This window comes from Molossus molossus, unplaced genomic scaffold, assembly GCF_014108415.1.
Source record: "Molossus molossus isolate mMolMol1 unplaced genomic scaffold, mMolMol1.p scaffold_m16_p_1, whole genome shotgun sequence".
Lineage (NCBI taxonomy): Eukaryota > Metazoa > Chordata > Mammalia > Chiroptera > Molossidae > Molossus > Molossus molossus.
In genome coordinates, this window is record NW_023425344.1 from 56,744,328 (window position 1) to 56,760,825 (window position 16,498).

Sequence of the window (16,498 nt, forward strand, 5' to 3'; positions counted from 1 at the left end):
AAGAAGAAGAAGAAGAAGAAGAACAACAACAACAACAACAACAACAACAATAAACACATATGTATCAACAATTGAATCTACCAACAAAATGAGCAAGCAGAACAGAAACAGACTCATAGATACAGAGAACTTTTTGTTGGTTGCCAGATGGGAGAGGGGTTAGGAGGATGGGTGAAAAAGAAGGGATTAAAAACTACAAATTGGTTATTAGATTGAGAAACCTCAAAGGGATGAGGAGAGGGGAGGAAGAGATAAACCAAAGAACTTATATACACATATGCATAACCAATAGACATAGACAATAGTGTGGGGAAGGCAGGAGGGGGGTAGGGGTGGGGAGGAGGGGTCAAGAGCGGGGAGAAAGGAGGGACATCTGTAATTCATTCAACAATAAAGATAAGTTTAAAAAGAAGAAAAAAAAGAAATGTTTGATCAAAGTTAAAAATAAAAGATTCTCCTGCATTGCTTAAATGTAGAAACTGCTCAGTAAAATTCTCCGGCTCATTTCCGAGCCAATTTATTTCTTAAAGCTTTGAATTATTTTGTATTTTCTCTAGTTGATCTGTTTCTTGGGAAAATCCAGCAGTTTCTTCTTCCAGATGTCCTTGTGTCATGTGCACTTGTTGGTGCAGGCAAGCAAAAGTGGAGGCCATTTCCTCATTTATTTCTGCAACTGTTCTGTACATCTTCATCTTTGCCATGGTCTCTCCCTGCCCCCGTTCTCTTTTCTCTGCTGCTGCCATGATTATTGAATCTGTTCCATTTTTCACAGTATCTAGTGTCTGTTTATCTCTGATAGCATGTTGTTCAAACTTTTTCACTGCTGACTGTGAGATACACTTGCTGTCCTGGCTCTGACTTGTAAACCTGGCAACTGCCGCTCAGCCTACATGTTTTTGTTTTAACAAGACAGAGGTTGTTAATTATCTCAAGGGGGCCCCAGCCAGTGTCAGGGAAGTTGCTTAGAGTCTCAGCTGGGGTATCAAGGGGGAGACGTAGCCATAGATTAGTATAGAAACACTTCCTGCTTCTTGATATATACTCTTTTTTCTTAGCACCACCTCCCAGCCAAGCATCTCAACATTGGCACCTCAGTCGTGTTGGTGGTCCTGCAGCTTATTCTCTAGTGGATTCCAAAGGAAGGGTTTGTCAGAATGGTATTCTGAGTCTTACATGTTAACAATAGCTTGTCGACTTATTCTTGAAAGTCAGTTCTTTCTTTCTTTTTTTTTAATCCTCACCTGAGGACATTTTTCCACTTTTTGTTAAGATAGAGTGGGAGGGAGAAAGAGGAAGAGAAAGAGAGAGAAACATCGATGTGAAAGGGACACATCGAGTGGCTGCCACCCACACGACCAGCCAGGGCCGGGGACAAACTGTAACCGAGGTACATGCCCTTAGAGGGAACCGAACCCGGCTCTCTCTGGACTGCAGGCTGACGCTCTAACCGCTGAGCCAAACTGGCCAGAGCTCTTTCTTTCTTTTTATGCAAAATCTTTGAAAAACTGTATTGTACGTGATAAATTTTGATCAATTTTTTGCACACCAGTTTGAGCTATACTAACTCCAGGAGGTCTCAGCCATAAGGAGTCCCCACAATATTATGAGATTTACCTGTAGAAATCTGACTAGGTTCCCACCATAGAATCTGAGAAAAATATACTCTTTTGTCTGGCAGAGAAAAGGGAAGAGGAACCATTTGAAATGTAAGAAGACTCTGCTGTGAACAAAGCCTCCTGCAGAGAGAACTAGTACAGCAGAGCCTAACCTGCTGGTGTATTATCAGAGCCTCACTGACCTGGGAGCGAGATACCCAGCTCCCATTCACTGCAGCCATTTCTCCCACCCACTGGAGCAGAGAAGCACCTGATACACATGTGTGCAGTTCACAGTCCCAAGGCTTGGGCTCACACATAGCCTGTGATCTAATCATGTGGCCGGGAACACTCCTCCCACACCTCACCACACTACCAAGTTTTATTTACAACAATTTCTTTTACCTGGTACATCAAGACTGGCTATCATGAAAATATTACAAGACATTCCAAGGAGCAAAACTGCAGGAAAAAAGCCACTGTACTGTTTATATTATCTCCACTACACCCGCTTTGTTTCTTCTATCAATTCCTACTTGCTATGTTTCTACACTGGGCAGAACCAAGATGACACCGATTCCTCAATCAGTGCCAGAATCTCCAGAGAAAAATCTACCCATCATGGCCAATGCATGGGCACATCTGACTTCAAAGTAGAAGAATAAAATCCTGTGCATATTTCCACAACAAGACCAAGCAACACTAAGCCAGAAGACATTGTAGAGACTTGAAACATTCGTCAGACCAGATAATGCGGGACAATAAAGGAGCTCTCCTTTGAAGGCACGTCCATATTGTGTGTAAACATTGTCAGGGTGTCACATGAAGTGAGGTAGCTCTCTGAAGCAGGTTAGAGATCTCAGGCATCACCACGTGATGGGCCTGTGTGGGATAGGACCTTGCCTCTTGGTCATGGGGAGTTTCCTCTTTCTGGTTCCTGGTGTACCACTCTAGGCCCTGCCTTTAGAGGGTGCAGGGGAGATTTCTTTGTACCAACGAGGGGGTAGGAGCACAGAGAAAGAGTCCTGGCTATGAGCTACATCTGTCTTGCTGCTTGCCAGCCTTTGTGTGTAGCTCTGGCTCTTATTTCTGCTGTGGGGGCTGTTTCAGTGAGGGCATGGACTTACAGGTATTGTAACAGGGCATGAGATGATGAAAGAATCAACCTAAAATTGTGTTACAGACCACTAAGTCCCCCACTGAAGCAGGGTTTGAATATTCAAGTTGTTTACCTCCACCCCATGAGATCAGAAATTATCAGCTGGGTTAATGCTTCCTGATCCCAGCTGCACTTGGAATTCAGAAATTTTACCTGTTACCTATATGCTTGAGTTCCATGTATTATTGTTTCATGTCAATACATCTTTTATAAAGCTGGTCAACTGGATTGATGTGTATTTGAGAAACTTATTGGAAATTTAACGCCTTCACGGTTTTGCCTTATAAATATATTGCAGATTTTGTTAATGTGTACAGAACCCCTTCTCTAGCCTATTGCCCCAACAGGTCCAGAGAATATACAAGGTACTGAGGAACACAATTTGTAAGTGTTTCAGCATAATATTTCACCTTATGAAAGATCCTGACCCATGATTTATTAAAAACCAAAAACCAGTCCCTATTAAGAAAGATAACTCTAGCTTGTAGTTGTGGTTATAGACTTATCGTCTCCAAATTCTCCTGCTGCCTCCAGGGAAACCCCTTTTGTAGGCCTGATTTCATTTCTTCTTAGGGCCAATTTAAGCCTAAGTATAATTGCTCACTCTGGGTCTTATAGCTTCTCTCATATCTGTTTCAGTACTTTCAAATCTGAGATCATCAATAGGATGGAGGAGAAGTTGGAGAAAATGTTCTCACTAGGAAAGTGGCCTTCACTGTAGTTTGAATTCTTTGATCCTTAAAGCAATTAATTTACAGAAAGTCCTTTCAGTCATTTGATTCTGTGTAACTCCAATGGCTAATATTTTTCCCTCTGGGGAAACAATGCTCCAGGAACCTGTGGGTAAGAGTTGTGGTAGCCAGAGGTTACCCAGGTAAGCAGTTTTCCTTTGCCCCACCTCCCAAACTGGAGCCATGGTCATGAGTCTGGTGACTAGAGAAAGTGACTAGCTGGTAGCAAAAAACTCTCCTCTGAAGCTTGTTTTATGAGACTGTCTGAGGATGACTATCATCAACACTCCTGTGTTGAGCACACTGTGGAAGGGAGGCCTTGTCTCCTGTAGGAGCCTGCAGCCTAGCTTAAGAAGGAATGCAGACACCCAGCTGTTACTCAAAGTGCTTAATCCATGGCAATGCACAACTCCAACAGAAAAGGGTGAGGGAAAGCTGGCCGGGAATTAAAACAGACTCTTATGTCTGGCTTTTTTTCTTTGAAGTAACTGAAAACAATGCTAGAGTGTACTTCCTCTTTGGCCTAAACTTTTCATTATAATGCCCTGTGGGTCTAAATTTGGTGTCTCTTCCGGCACAGTTTTATCCAAGTGGATGACAGAAGGTGCTTGAAGAACCTAAATACGGAGTGAGGAGAATTGAAGTGTCTCTTCAGTAGCAGGAAAGTCCTACCGATGACCACAGAATGTGGTCTCACTTCCCTAATGTGAAGCCTTCATAAAAATCAAGGCTAAATTTTGATAAGAAGGGGAAGCTTGGAAAAGTCCAGAATGGTTTTTGTCTGTGTTCCTGCTGGTGGGGTTTCTGAAGCAGTTTGCCAACATTTTAGAGGGTGTTTATATTAGGCATAGTCAAATAAAGGCAAAGGAATAATTGTCCAAAGATATTGAATTCTTCTGTCAATTCTTTTATCTATCTAATTCATTTCACCTTTGGGTCTGCGGTAAAGGCAGTCTTTAAATAGTGGAAGGAGTGGCAGTACCTACTAATTAATTTATATGGGAGAATTTTCCTTCTTTAGATCTAGAATGTTAGTGTCTGCTATCAAAATGCTAACGTCACACCCTTCCTGCTAATCATAATCAGGGTCCCTGCTTGGAATGGACTGAGCACAAACAGTGGGTTTGGGTCTGTGTATATCTCATCCGGACCTGATGAAGTGCAGCATCCGCTTGCCCCATGCAGTTTCCTCCGGTTGCTGTGCTGGGACTTTTATTTTTTTATTCTCAGAGTTTTCAATATGTTAATACTATGCTTCATGAATTTTAAAAAAAGGAGATCAACATGGAAAGAGCCACACTGGTATTGGTGAAGAAGGAAATGCCCTGTACACGAGGCTTTATTTACAAATCTTTATTATCCTTTAGTCACTGGGTAAGGCTGGTACCTTTTATCTAGAATTCTTTTCCATAGAAGGAACTAGAAAATGAAATGCCAAAGAGTCAGAGATAACCTGAGTCTTAGTTCATTCTGCTACAAATTTGCTGTTTGATATTAGAAAGTCCTTTCTCCTCTATGAGCCTCATATTCTTCCTCTATAAAATGATGTGGTCAGATACTTCAGTTATTTCCTGACTTTTTTAAAAGTTTGTTTTTTCTTTATTGATTTTTAGAGAGAGAGGAAGGAGAGGGAGAGATAGAAACATCAGTGAGAGAGAACATCGATTGGCCATGTCCTGCATGCCCCCCACTGGGGATCAGGCCCACAACTTGGGCACGTGCCCTGACCAGGAATTGAACTGGCGATCTCTTGGTATGGTTGATGCTCAACCACTGAGCCACACCAGCCGGGCTATTTCCTAACTTTTTAATCAGAGGAAGTCTTCTGTTAAAATCTTAAACATCATTTCATATAAAACAGATAAAATTGGTCTTTAACCAAAATGTTTTTAAGGTAATATTACATTGTTCTAACACGGCAGTGCTTACTATAAAAATCAGGATGAAGGTGCTTCCAGGAGCAAGGAGGGAGTTGTGATTGGGGCAGGGCACACACAAGGCTTCCAGGGTGGCTGTAAAATTATATTTCTTGCTCTGGCTGGGTAGGTCAATTGATTGGAGAGTTGTCCAGGTATGCCAAAGTTGCAGGTTTGATCCCTGGTCAGGGCACAAACAAGAATTAACCAATGAATATATAAATTAGTGGAACAATGAATAGATGTTTCTCTCTCCCCCCATTCCTTTTTTCTCTCTCAAATCAGTAAAATAAAAAATTCCATTTCTTGACCTGAGTGGAAGTTACAAGTACTGTTTTCCTTAGACTCATTCAATAAATTATAAAAAATATTATATTACTAATGCATTATAGAGTCAATCACTGAGAACTCAAATGTGTCAACTAATTAGGTTTGGCTGCAAAGGCAGAAACTCCAAAATAACAGCAGCTTAAATAAGATAGTTTATGTTTCTTTCATGTAAATGAAGTGTGGGGGTGAGCAGTCGAGGGCACTCAATGTAAGAAAGAACCCAAGGATCACCAGGGACTCCAGATGCCTCCTCTCCTTTGTCCACCACCTTCAACATGAGACTTCCCATTCCAAGTCCAAGATGTCTGAGTGAGCTCCCCCATCAGGTTCACCTTAGAGTCAGCAAGAAGGGCCGACTCCTGGGCTCCGATCAGGCTGCTGCTGTGGGGGATGGTGCTCAGCTCCCGGCTGGTTGCGGTGGCGGCTTCCGCAGCAGACACCTTGGCAGCGCCGCTACTGTGCCCTGGTCTGCGTTGACACAGCGGGGCCCACTGGCCCGAGGGTGCAGGCGCACTGGTGGACTCAGGTTGCCTGGCCCTAGCCCTCCCACTGCCTCCTCCCAGAGAAGACCAGGGATCTTCCAAAATGGTGGGGTCTTACCGCGGTAGCCAGCTGCTCCCCATCCTCAGCACAGGAACCCTCTGCCCCACGTTTCTGCACTGCTTGAGGTTGCTTGTCCACACACACATCCACTCACACTCACACACTCACCCTTGCTCCCGTCCTGCCCACCGCCATCCTGTGTTCTGATTTTGAATGCAGCACTGATGTCTGGGGTGGCAGATGTCTTGTTCCCAGGAGGCCATAAGCAAACATGCTAAAGGATATGGTTCCTTGAGAACAATGATAAGACTGCTTTCTCCTCTTGTTGGGTAAAACATAAATAGTGTTCTTAGGGTTTAATCCATTGGTTTGTTTTCCTGCTACTTGAAGATGTTTTGCCTGGTTCCCATAACTCCCAGCATATAGGTAACAGTACCCGTCTAAGACATCTTAATATAAATAAGTGAGTTGGCATTCTGCTTCACACTGTACAGCAGTTTTTTATTTGGTTACCAAGAGCCCATCCTGGTGAAGTCCATATCCACTAAGTATACTAAGTAAAGAGTGGTAAGGTATGAAAAGCTAAAGACTAAATCTGTGTAGTTGTGTAGTTGCTAGGAGTTCAGGAGATAAAACATTCACTGGAACAGGAGATTTGGATGGGAGTGCCCCAAGGAAGCTTCTCTGTCATGAGGGGTTTTATCTGTTTTCAAAGGTGGGTGCTGTGGGGCAGGTTTCAGGGGGAGGATCTCAACAGACTAGTCATCAGCTTTTCCAGGTGAATCTTTGCAGGGTCTTGATGTCCACTGATTGATTGGCATCAGGGGGTGGGGGTGGGGGTGGATGCCCTGAGTCATCAGAGCTGGTCCTGACGTTACTGGCCTGGCTTTGCTGCCGAGGCCTAGCTGTTCCCTCTAGGGAGAGGGTCTGAACCGCATGACCAGTGCTGTGAAAGCGCAGAGGCTCTAAAGCACATGACCAGCGAGCGACACGCCAGGGGAGGCAAGGCCAGTGCCACTTTGGCTACTTGCTAGAAATTCAGGGCTTTCCGCCATGGTGACCTCTGGATCGGGCGGTGACTTGCTGGGCCAGTTTGTTCAGATGCCTGTTTCAGTTTCTCCATTCCACTTGCCAAGAAATTTTCTAGGTCCTTACGATCCTGCCTCATATTTTTTCTGATCATTATTCTTATACTTCTTAACTTTTATAATACAGTCAACGATTCTATCTGAAAGAGAAACTATTGCCCTGGCCGGTTTGGCTCAGCGGTGAGAGCGTCGGCCCGCGGACCAGAGAGTCCCGGGTTCGGTTTCCACTAAGGGCATGTACCTCGGTTGCGGTTTGTCCCCAGCCCTGGTTGGGGTTGTGTGGATGGCAACCACTCGATGTGTCTCTGTCACATCGATGTTTCTCTCTCTCTCTTCCTCCCTCTCCCTCCTGCTCTATCTGAAGATGAATGTAAAAAAAAAAAATGTCCTTGGGTGAGGATAAAAAAAAATTATATATAAAAAAAGAGAAACTATTGACTTTTCCATTTGCTCTTGCAGATCTCCTCCCAACCTCTGACCGCCTTGCTTTGCACCCGGGAGGACTGACCCATGCTGTTGATTGCATCATTGGCTCTCTTGCCCTCTGGCTTCTGGTTGGCTTGGCTAGTGAGAGGCAGTTTGAGGAGACTGAAGAATGGGAGGAGAGTGATTTTATCTTTATTCCCTCAGCTCCCATCATGCCGGGTCACTGCAGGTTGGACACCTGTCTACTAGAGGCCACACCTCTTGGCAGTTGGTCCTGTGGGGCTGTGACTCTCTCTGGGAGCCACACTCTCTCCTTGCACCTCCAGGCTCCTGCTGTGCCTGGCCTCAGGGGTGCTTCATTTTTTTTGTATGATACTAAATGGTCTCATACAAAACACTTTACAATAACATTGTTTTAATGAAGATTTAAAAAATGAAGGAAATATAAGGAAAACAAAAATGAGAAAAACAAATTTATATAGTTTTGATGCTTTGTGAGAGAAATCAGACATTTCGGTAAGTTTAGCTAAACCACTGTACTGTCCTATGTAAATAAGCCCATCTGTGTTCTACAAGACAAACTCCCACGTGGTCAAGTTGGGCAGTACCTTGTGGAACACCGATTTGATGTTTTAGGGGTTTAATGTGCAAACGTATTTTCAAAGTCAAGCAAGTTTAGAAATGTCTTCATATAGAATTCCTTCAACTGAGTCATTTTTAAAAAATTTTTTTATTCTCACCCGAGGACATTTTTCCATTGTTTTGTTCAGACAGAGTGGGAGGGAGATAGAGGAAGAGAGAAAGAGAGAGAAACATTGCTGTGAAAGGGACACATGGTGTGGCTGCCTCCCGCATGACCCAACCGGAGCTGGGGACAAACTGCAACCGAGGTACATGCCCTTGGCGGGAACCAAACCCGGGCCTCTCAGGACCGCAGGCCAACACTCTAACCACTGAGCCAAACCGGCCAGGGAAACCGAGTCATTTTTAAGGGCCAGTTTCAAGGACTATAGAGCTGAAAAGGCCTTCTCACTGACAGAGTCTAAGGTACCTTCCTATCCTCTGTAGCCTCTGTTTAAATATGGTTTAATTGATTTTTGGAGATCAAGGAAGAGACAGATAGAAACATTGATGTGAGATAGAAATATCGATAGGCTGCCTCTTGCACATCCCCCACTGGGGATGGAGCCCACAACCCTGGCATGTGCCCTGACTGGGAATTGAACAGGGACCTCTCAGTCCATGGGACAACGCTCAATCCACTGAGTCACACCAGCTGGTCTGTAGCCTCTGTTTAAAAAGAGAATCCTTCTTCCCGCTGCTGGAATTACTGTTTCTCAGTAATCGGTCAAGTTTCAGCTCATCTCCAGAGTCAATCACTACAATAGCTGTATATTTGTCAGTTTCTTCTTACAATGCCCTTTTTGTGCTATTTCTCTCCAAGTTTTTTGGTTAGAATTTTCATGATGATTTGAAGCTGCAGCCAGCAGTCTGTTTGGGCAGCTCTTTTTCCTTCCCTCTTTCATCTCCATGCTTTCATCCAGTGTGGATTTCTTTCTCTTCTTTTCTCTTGGTGGAGCTGAGGTCTGGGGAGATTCCTTCCATTCACTGTTGCTGCGGTCTGTATCACCTCCAATGCACCGGGTCCCAAAGAACTGGACTTGGGAGGTGTTGCCTTTGAACTACCTGCTCCTCTATTCAAATGAAATGTCATTTCTCTCCATCATTTTTTCTACTTAATTCTTGCCAAACAGGTGCCTCCTATCCTTTCCCTTGCAGACCTCTTCTCACTGGTTCTTCAATAAATTTGGCAGTTTTCTCTTCACCGTCAAGGTCCTGCTTCCTCTTTTTCTCTCGTTCCCATTGCCGGCGGATAGTTCCTGGGTCCCATCTCTATACTGAATATACCAGCCGTTTGGTGTCTCGTCCACTTTGCACGGCCCTTCTGTGCCCAGCCACTGGGTAAAATCTGTCAGTCTCCCACCGAGTGGCATTCACGTGGATGTGCTCTCGGAGGCTGACACACTCATTGTAAACAACGTTGCTGTGAACTCTCTTGTGCCAAAGCGTCTCCTGAGCAGTTCTAGAGAGTCTCTTTGGAATCCCTCTGCAAACTAATCCGTAAAGTGCTGAGGGTTTTCTGCAGCCAGCAGTAGTCTCTGGGCGGCTGGGCAGGTGCAGCGCCCCTGAAAGCCCTTCTGGTCCTGGCACTGCTTCCGGCACTTCTGGCAACAGTGCCGGCACGTCTGCAGCCCCTTGGATCCCGTCCTGCTGGTGATGGCTTCAGGGGTCAGGAGAGCTGACCTGCCCACCACCACTGCAGCCCCCACAGTGCTTTCCGGCGCCCTGGGCCCTGCCAGCCGGAAGCGGAACTGGGCTGACAGGGTTGGGCAGGACCGCTTCATTTTTTTATGCACTTCCCTGACCTTGTCTACACCTTTATAAGTAGTCCCTTTATTAAACTCTCTTCAATGACAGCACTTTGGTGTACCTCCGGTGTCTAGAGACAGCGACCGAGCCGTGATTCATCCCTTCTTTCTTTCATTCCCTCGCACATCACGGCGAGTAACCCACTTCAGGCCAGCAGTTATTCCAGGGACTGGGCCACGAGGGGGAATAAGACGGCAGTGCACTTTCTGTGAGCTCAGCTTCGGTGAAAGGACAGAGGTGAGCAGGTGGTGACAGTGGAGCGGTGATAGAGGTGGCGTTAGCATGTTTGCTCTGACGGCACGGGCGAGGCTTTTAACTCGCTTTGGGGAGTCTCCCAGAGAAATGTCTGCTGAGGAAGACAAAGCTCGTGTTGATCCTTGAGGAGTGAGTGGGAATCATCTGGGTGGACGAGGAGGGTGAAAAAGAGAGGAGGGTGAAGTAGAGGAGGGGACTGTATTGGGAAAATATTAGATGTTATCAACTGAACAGGGTCAGAGTACAGAGGGCCCTTGATCGATTGATGAAAGACTAGATGAGTCCATAAATGACCTGACCTTTTCCTGTCTCTGTCTGTCTTGCCCTGCAGGGATTTTGTCTTTATTCTGAACATGGTGGAAGGCCAGGAAATGTTTTGTGTTTTAGAAAGATCTCTCTGGGTACAGTGTGGAGAATGGTCTAGACCAGAGTGTTGGACCCCGAAGGTAGTAAAGACAGGTAGCGAAGGAATAGTAAGAAATAAGGACTTACACTAGAGTAATAATAATATGCAATAAATACTATGATACATCTGTATAAGTAATCCTGCCAGCTTCATCCAAGTACTGAGTTATACTGTGACCAATCCAAGCTTCCAAATGGTAGACCACAGAGTTCCTCCTGCTGTCCTGGAGTGGGTGGTGTTCCCCTGACTGCCTTTGTGGTTCAAAGAACAGGCCCAGGGTCCAGGCAGGCATCAGAATATAGTGTGAAGGGCAGTCAGTCTGGTGAATTGGTTCCAGTGAGAATGAGTTGAAAAATAAACTGAAACTGGCTGTGTGTGTCGTGGTTCAGTTGGATGAGATTTGTCCCGTGTGCCCAGAGGTTGCTGTTTTTGTTCTGGGTCAGGTCACATGCCCGAGCTAGGGGCTTGATCTGGTGCGCTGGAGACAGTCTATTGATGTTTCTTTCTCATGGATGTTTTATCTCCACCCCCCTTCCTCTTTCTCCAAAAATCAATAACATCATATGAAAAATAAAAAACTAAAACTGGAATTAGTCTTTACACAAACTCTATTTCCTCTGCCAAGGACTCAGATTTCTTGGGGGGGAGATAACACACAAAAGAAAACTTATGGTAGAATTAAAAAATTCTGGAACAGTTTACTTTGGCTCAAAAGTGAGAAAACGGAAACAAGGCTGTTGAAATAGAAATCAAGTTCTCTCCTCACATCTCTTCTCTGTGCCTCCGTCCCCAGTGATGCCTCTTAATGCAGAAAGAGTATTTTTGCCTTTTCTTTTTTGTGGGTTTCAGGGATCTCTTATTGGAAAAAAGGATAATAGGACCATGAGAAGTTGCTGCTGCTCTGACAGCCCAGTACAGACCTTCAAACTTACTTTCTTGATCACTACAATTGTAGTACTTAGTGATTAGGAACAGGAGTTTAAAAGTTGAACAACTTGGGGATAAATCCTTGCTCTGGCTCTTGCTTGATATGTAACTTGGTGAAAGTTGCTTAATCCCTTTGAACCTCAGTTTTTTTCATTCCTAAATGGGAATATCAATATTGATGTCCTGAAGGTTAAGGGGGAATTAAGTGAACCAAAGTATGTAGATTATGGGGCTCAGAGTAGTGACTCAGAGGGCGGTAACTTTGACTGTATGAACAATAAATGAAGGAAGGGTAGTCAAATCAGGAGCCCAAGCCAGGCCTCAACTCCTGTGGTTGCCAACTACTTAGGCTGGGGGCAATGGGTGTCTGCAAGAACATTGCCTCAGGTTTGGGTTGGCTTTGGCTTTGAAGAATGATTAACTGTGGAATGTTAGCTGGCTCTGTACAGTGAGGGTTGTCCTGTGTCTAATTTTGACCTGGCCTATCTGGTATTTGAGCTTTCTCTCCAGGAAAGCAACTGAGAAAACATTTTGATAAGCGTGTGGGGAGGGAGCTTCTCTAATTTGATAAGCTTCTCTTTTACAACATGATTACATGACTTCTAGAGGACTATTCTCATTGACTTGGGTCTTCAGAAGCAAGTGCTACCATTCCAACTTCTGTGGGGCATAAATTTAGTATTGTTCTCAACTGATCCCAGCATTATTTATGCATTTACAATGCCACAGTAATGCCGACCTCTCCCAGGATGACATATACCCTTTCTTCTTTCTTCCTCCTTCTGTTCTGATAACAGGAGAGGCAATGTTGTCTTCTGGCTAAAGGCAAAGATGCTAGAGCCAGACTGCTAGGGTTTCAATTAAGCTCTAATACTTTAAGACTGTATTACCTCGGGCCAGTTATTCGCCCTCCTACGGCTTAGGTTCTTCATGTGGAACATAAAGACTAATAGGATTGTTGTGAGGATAAAATGAGTCAATAGGTATAGCATGTAGAACAGATATGAGTAGTAATAAGTGCTGTACGAACTATTCTAGATGCTTTTCATACATATTGTCAATCCACCCTCACAACAATCAGGAGTAAGCACTCTTTCTACCCTCATTTCACAGAGGAGGAAAGTAAACTTAGAGAGGTTAACTAGCGTGAGGCTACCGAGGTAGTAAGCAGTAGAGTTGAGGATTAAACCCAGGTTTTTCTGTCTACCTCCAAAATCCATGTTCTTAATTTCTATTTATCCTGTCTCCCACAGTAATTGGCGCGTGTGTGTGTATGTGTGTGCGTGTGTGTGTGTTTAAACTCCTTGTTCTCAAGCATATCTGGCATTTTTGTTGATGCTATCTGAAGAGGATCTCCTCTCTCCTGACTACAGGTATGCAAATGCTCAGGATAAAAGTAAATGGTTTGAATTAGTAAATTCCCAGAAAGTACTGTAATTCCTAGAAAGTATTGTTACTGGTTATATATTGACTTACTGCCTTAAGATTTGGTTCCCTCGCAGCTCAATTTCAGCTAGCTTCTCAGCCTCCTCACATCCATCCCCCAAGCAACTATGGGATTATTTAGCTGAATCTACTACCTCTCCACCTTTTGGTCTAAATCACCCCTAAAGATGTAAAAGCACTTCCAGCATGTGGGGCAGGGGAGGGCCTAGTTTAAAGAAGCGTGCTATAAGCTTTCTTGAAAGGCTCACATTTTGACTTATGCAATTTTTTTCTTTTAAATAAATGCTTTATTTAGGGATGATTTCAGATTTACCGAAAAGTTACAGAGATAGTAAAGAGAGTTTCCTGTTCCCTTTACCCAGTTCCCCGTTACGTTAACATCTTATATGCCTATGGTACATTTGCCAACACTAAAATATCAACATTTATATGTTACTATGAACTAAATTCCAAAACTTATCTGTTTCACCAACTTCCCACTGATATCTTCTTCAGTTCCAGGATTCCACGGAGGTGCCTGTTTTTATGTCTCTCTCGTGTCTTGTGGTCTGAGACAGTTTCTCAGTCTCTCCTTATTTTTCATGAACCTGATTAACTTCTCAGGATTTTGTCGAATGCCCCTCAATTTGCTTTTGTTTAATGTTTTTCCCATGGTTAGATTGGGATCATGGTTTTTGAGGAAGAAGACCATGGGGTGAAGTGCTTTTCTCATCACATTGTATCAGGGGGTACATACGAGCAAAATGAATTGCCACTGGGGATGTTACCCTGGATCACGGGCTAGGGCAGTGTTTGCCAGGTTGCTTCACTGTAAATTATTATTTTCCCTCCTCTGTTCTTTAGCAGTGTGAGTCACTCAGTCCACACCACACTCAGGGGAAGGTGAAGTGAAATATACTTCCTGGATGGGGGAATACAGACATACACCATTTTAAAGTCTTTTGTGAAGATCTGTCTCTTCTCCTTTAAATTTATTAAATAAATCATTTATTTATATCAGTTTGGATTGCTATGGTATTAAAATGAAACAATGCCTTTTACCCCCACATCCACAACTGGAATAGACTTTACAGAAACAATTGTATCCTGAAAAGGCTTGTACACCTAGCATGCAGTTTGAGAAGCGGAGACACAACCCAAAGCTGCACTTGGTCACCTCCTTGCCTTCTCTGAATCACGGGCTTTAATGCTTGTGAATTAAAGAATAACAGGGTAAATAAAGTAGTGTTGTCTGAGGGCGAAGATGGTTGATTCTAACACTAGTGTCTGGCTAGATACGGGCATACCTGGGTAATAACGTGGCTTTGATTCCAGACTAACATAATAAAATGAGTATTACAGCAGAGTGAGTCATAACCTTTTGCTGGTGGAGGCCTCGCCTTCAGTTTGTAAGAAAAGCTACACCTAGGAAGCACAATGAAGTGAAGTGCAATAAAACGAGGTGTGCCGGTAGGTACTCATATTCCTCATTTTGAAATTCCTTAGGGCACACTAAAAATCTTCCCTATTAAGATGAAGTGCTAGCCCTGGCTAGTGTGGCTCAGTTGGCTGGGCATCATCCCATGCAGTAAGAGGTTGCCGGATCTATTATATGCCCAGGGTTGTGGCTCAATCCCTGGTAGCGGGCCTGTAGGAGGCAGCCAATCAATATTCTGCTCTTACATCAGCATTTCTCCCTCTCCCTCTCCCTCTCCCTCTCCCTCTCCCTCTCCCTTCCACTCTGTCTAAAAAAATCAATAAAAATATATTTTAAAAAAGATGAAGTGCTAGAGGGGCAGTTGATTCAGCCACTTTTTGCAGATGACTCTAAACTATTTCCTCAGACTATGTCTTTTTTTTTTTTAATTTTTATTTATTTATTTTTTTGTTACAGATATTTTACCTTTTTACCCCATTGGCACCCCCCACCCCACCCCCCCTCCACCCTGTCCCCGGCTTAGTTGTCCATGTCCATTGGTCATGCATACATGCATATAAGTTCTGTGGTTTATCTCTTCCCACCCCCCCACCCCCCATCCCCTCTTCTGAGGGATGTCAGTCTGTGCCCCACTTCCATGTGTCTGGGTCTACTGTATTCCTCAGACTGTTATGTTCATTATATTCCGTATATAAGTGAGATCATGTGGTATTTGTCCTTCTCTGCTTGGCTTCTTTCACTTAGGATAATACTTTCCAGGTCCCTCCATGTCGTCTCAAAGGATAAGAGATCTTTCTTTCTTACCGCTGCATAGTACTCCATTGTGTATATGTACCACAGCTTTTTGATCCATTCGTCTACTGGTGGACACTTGGGCTGTTTCCAGATCTTAGCTATTGTAAATAGTGCTGCTATGAACATGGGGGTACATATATTCTTCCTGATTGGTGTTTCAGGCTTCCTAGGGTATATTCCCAGCAGTGGGATCACTGGGTCAAATGGAAGTTCAATATTTAATTTTTTGAGGTAGCACCATATTGTTTTCCATAGCGGCTGCACCAGTCTGCATTCCCACCAGCAGTGTATTAGAGTCCCCTTTTCTCCACACCCTCGCCAACACTTGTTGTTTGATGATTTGTTGATGGCGGCCATTCTGACAGGTGTGAGGTGATACCTCATTGTTGTTTTAATTTGCATCTCTCTGATGATTAGTGATGTTGAGCATTTCTTCATATGTCTCTTGGCCATTTGTATGTCCTGTTTGGAGAGGTGTCTATTCAGCTCCTCTGCCCATTTTTTAATTGGGTTCTTTGTCTTCCTTTTGTGGAGTTGTATGAGCACTCTGTATATATTGGAAATTAACCCCTTATCTGATACATCATTGGCAATGATGTTCTCCCATACAGTGGGTTGCCTTTCCATTTTGATGATTGTTTCTTTTGCTGTGCAGAAGCTTTTTAGTTTGATGTAGTCCCATGTGTTCATTTTCTCCTTTATTTCTGTTGCCTTAGGTGATGTATCAGTGGAAATTCTGCTCCGTATGATGTCCGAAATTTTGTTGCCTACATTTTCTTCTAGAATTTTTATGGATTCACGGGTCACATTTAAGTCTTTTATCCATTTTGAGTTTATTTTTGTGTATGGTGTAAGTTGATGGTCTAGTTTCATTTTTTTGCATGTAGCTGTCCAATTTTCTCATAACCATTTATTAAAGAGGCTGTCTTTACTCCACTGTATGCTCTTGCCACCTTTGTCAAATATTAATTGAGCGTATTGCCTTGGGTCCATTTCTGGGCTTTCAGTTCTGTTCCACTGGTCTATATGCCTGT

General features: G+C 43.8%; 1 pseudogene; it reads right to left on the minus strand.

Moving 5' to 3' along the window:
* Window positions 1–9,167: 9,167 nt before the first annotated feature.
* On the minus strand, window positions 9,168–10,193 carry LOC118626894 (annotated as a pseudogene).
* Between the last annotated feature and the right edge of the window lie 6,305 nt (window positions 10,194–16,498).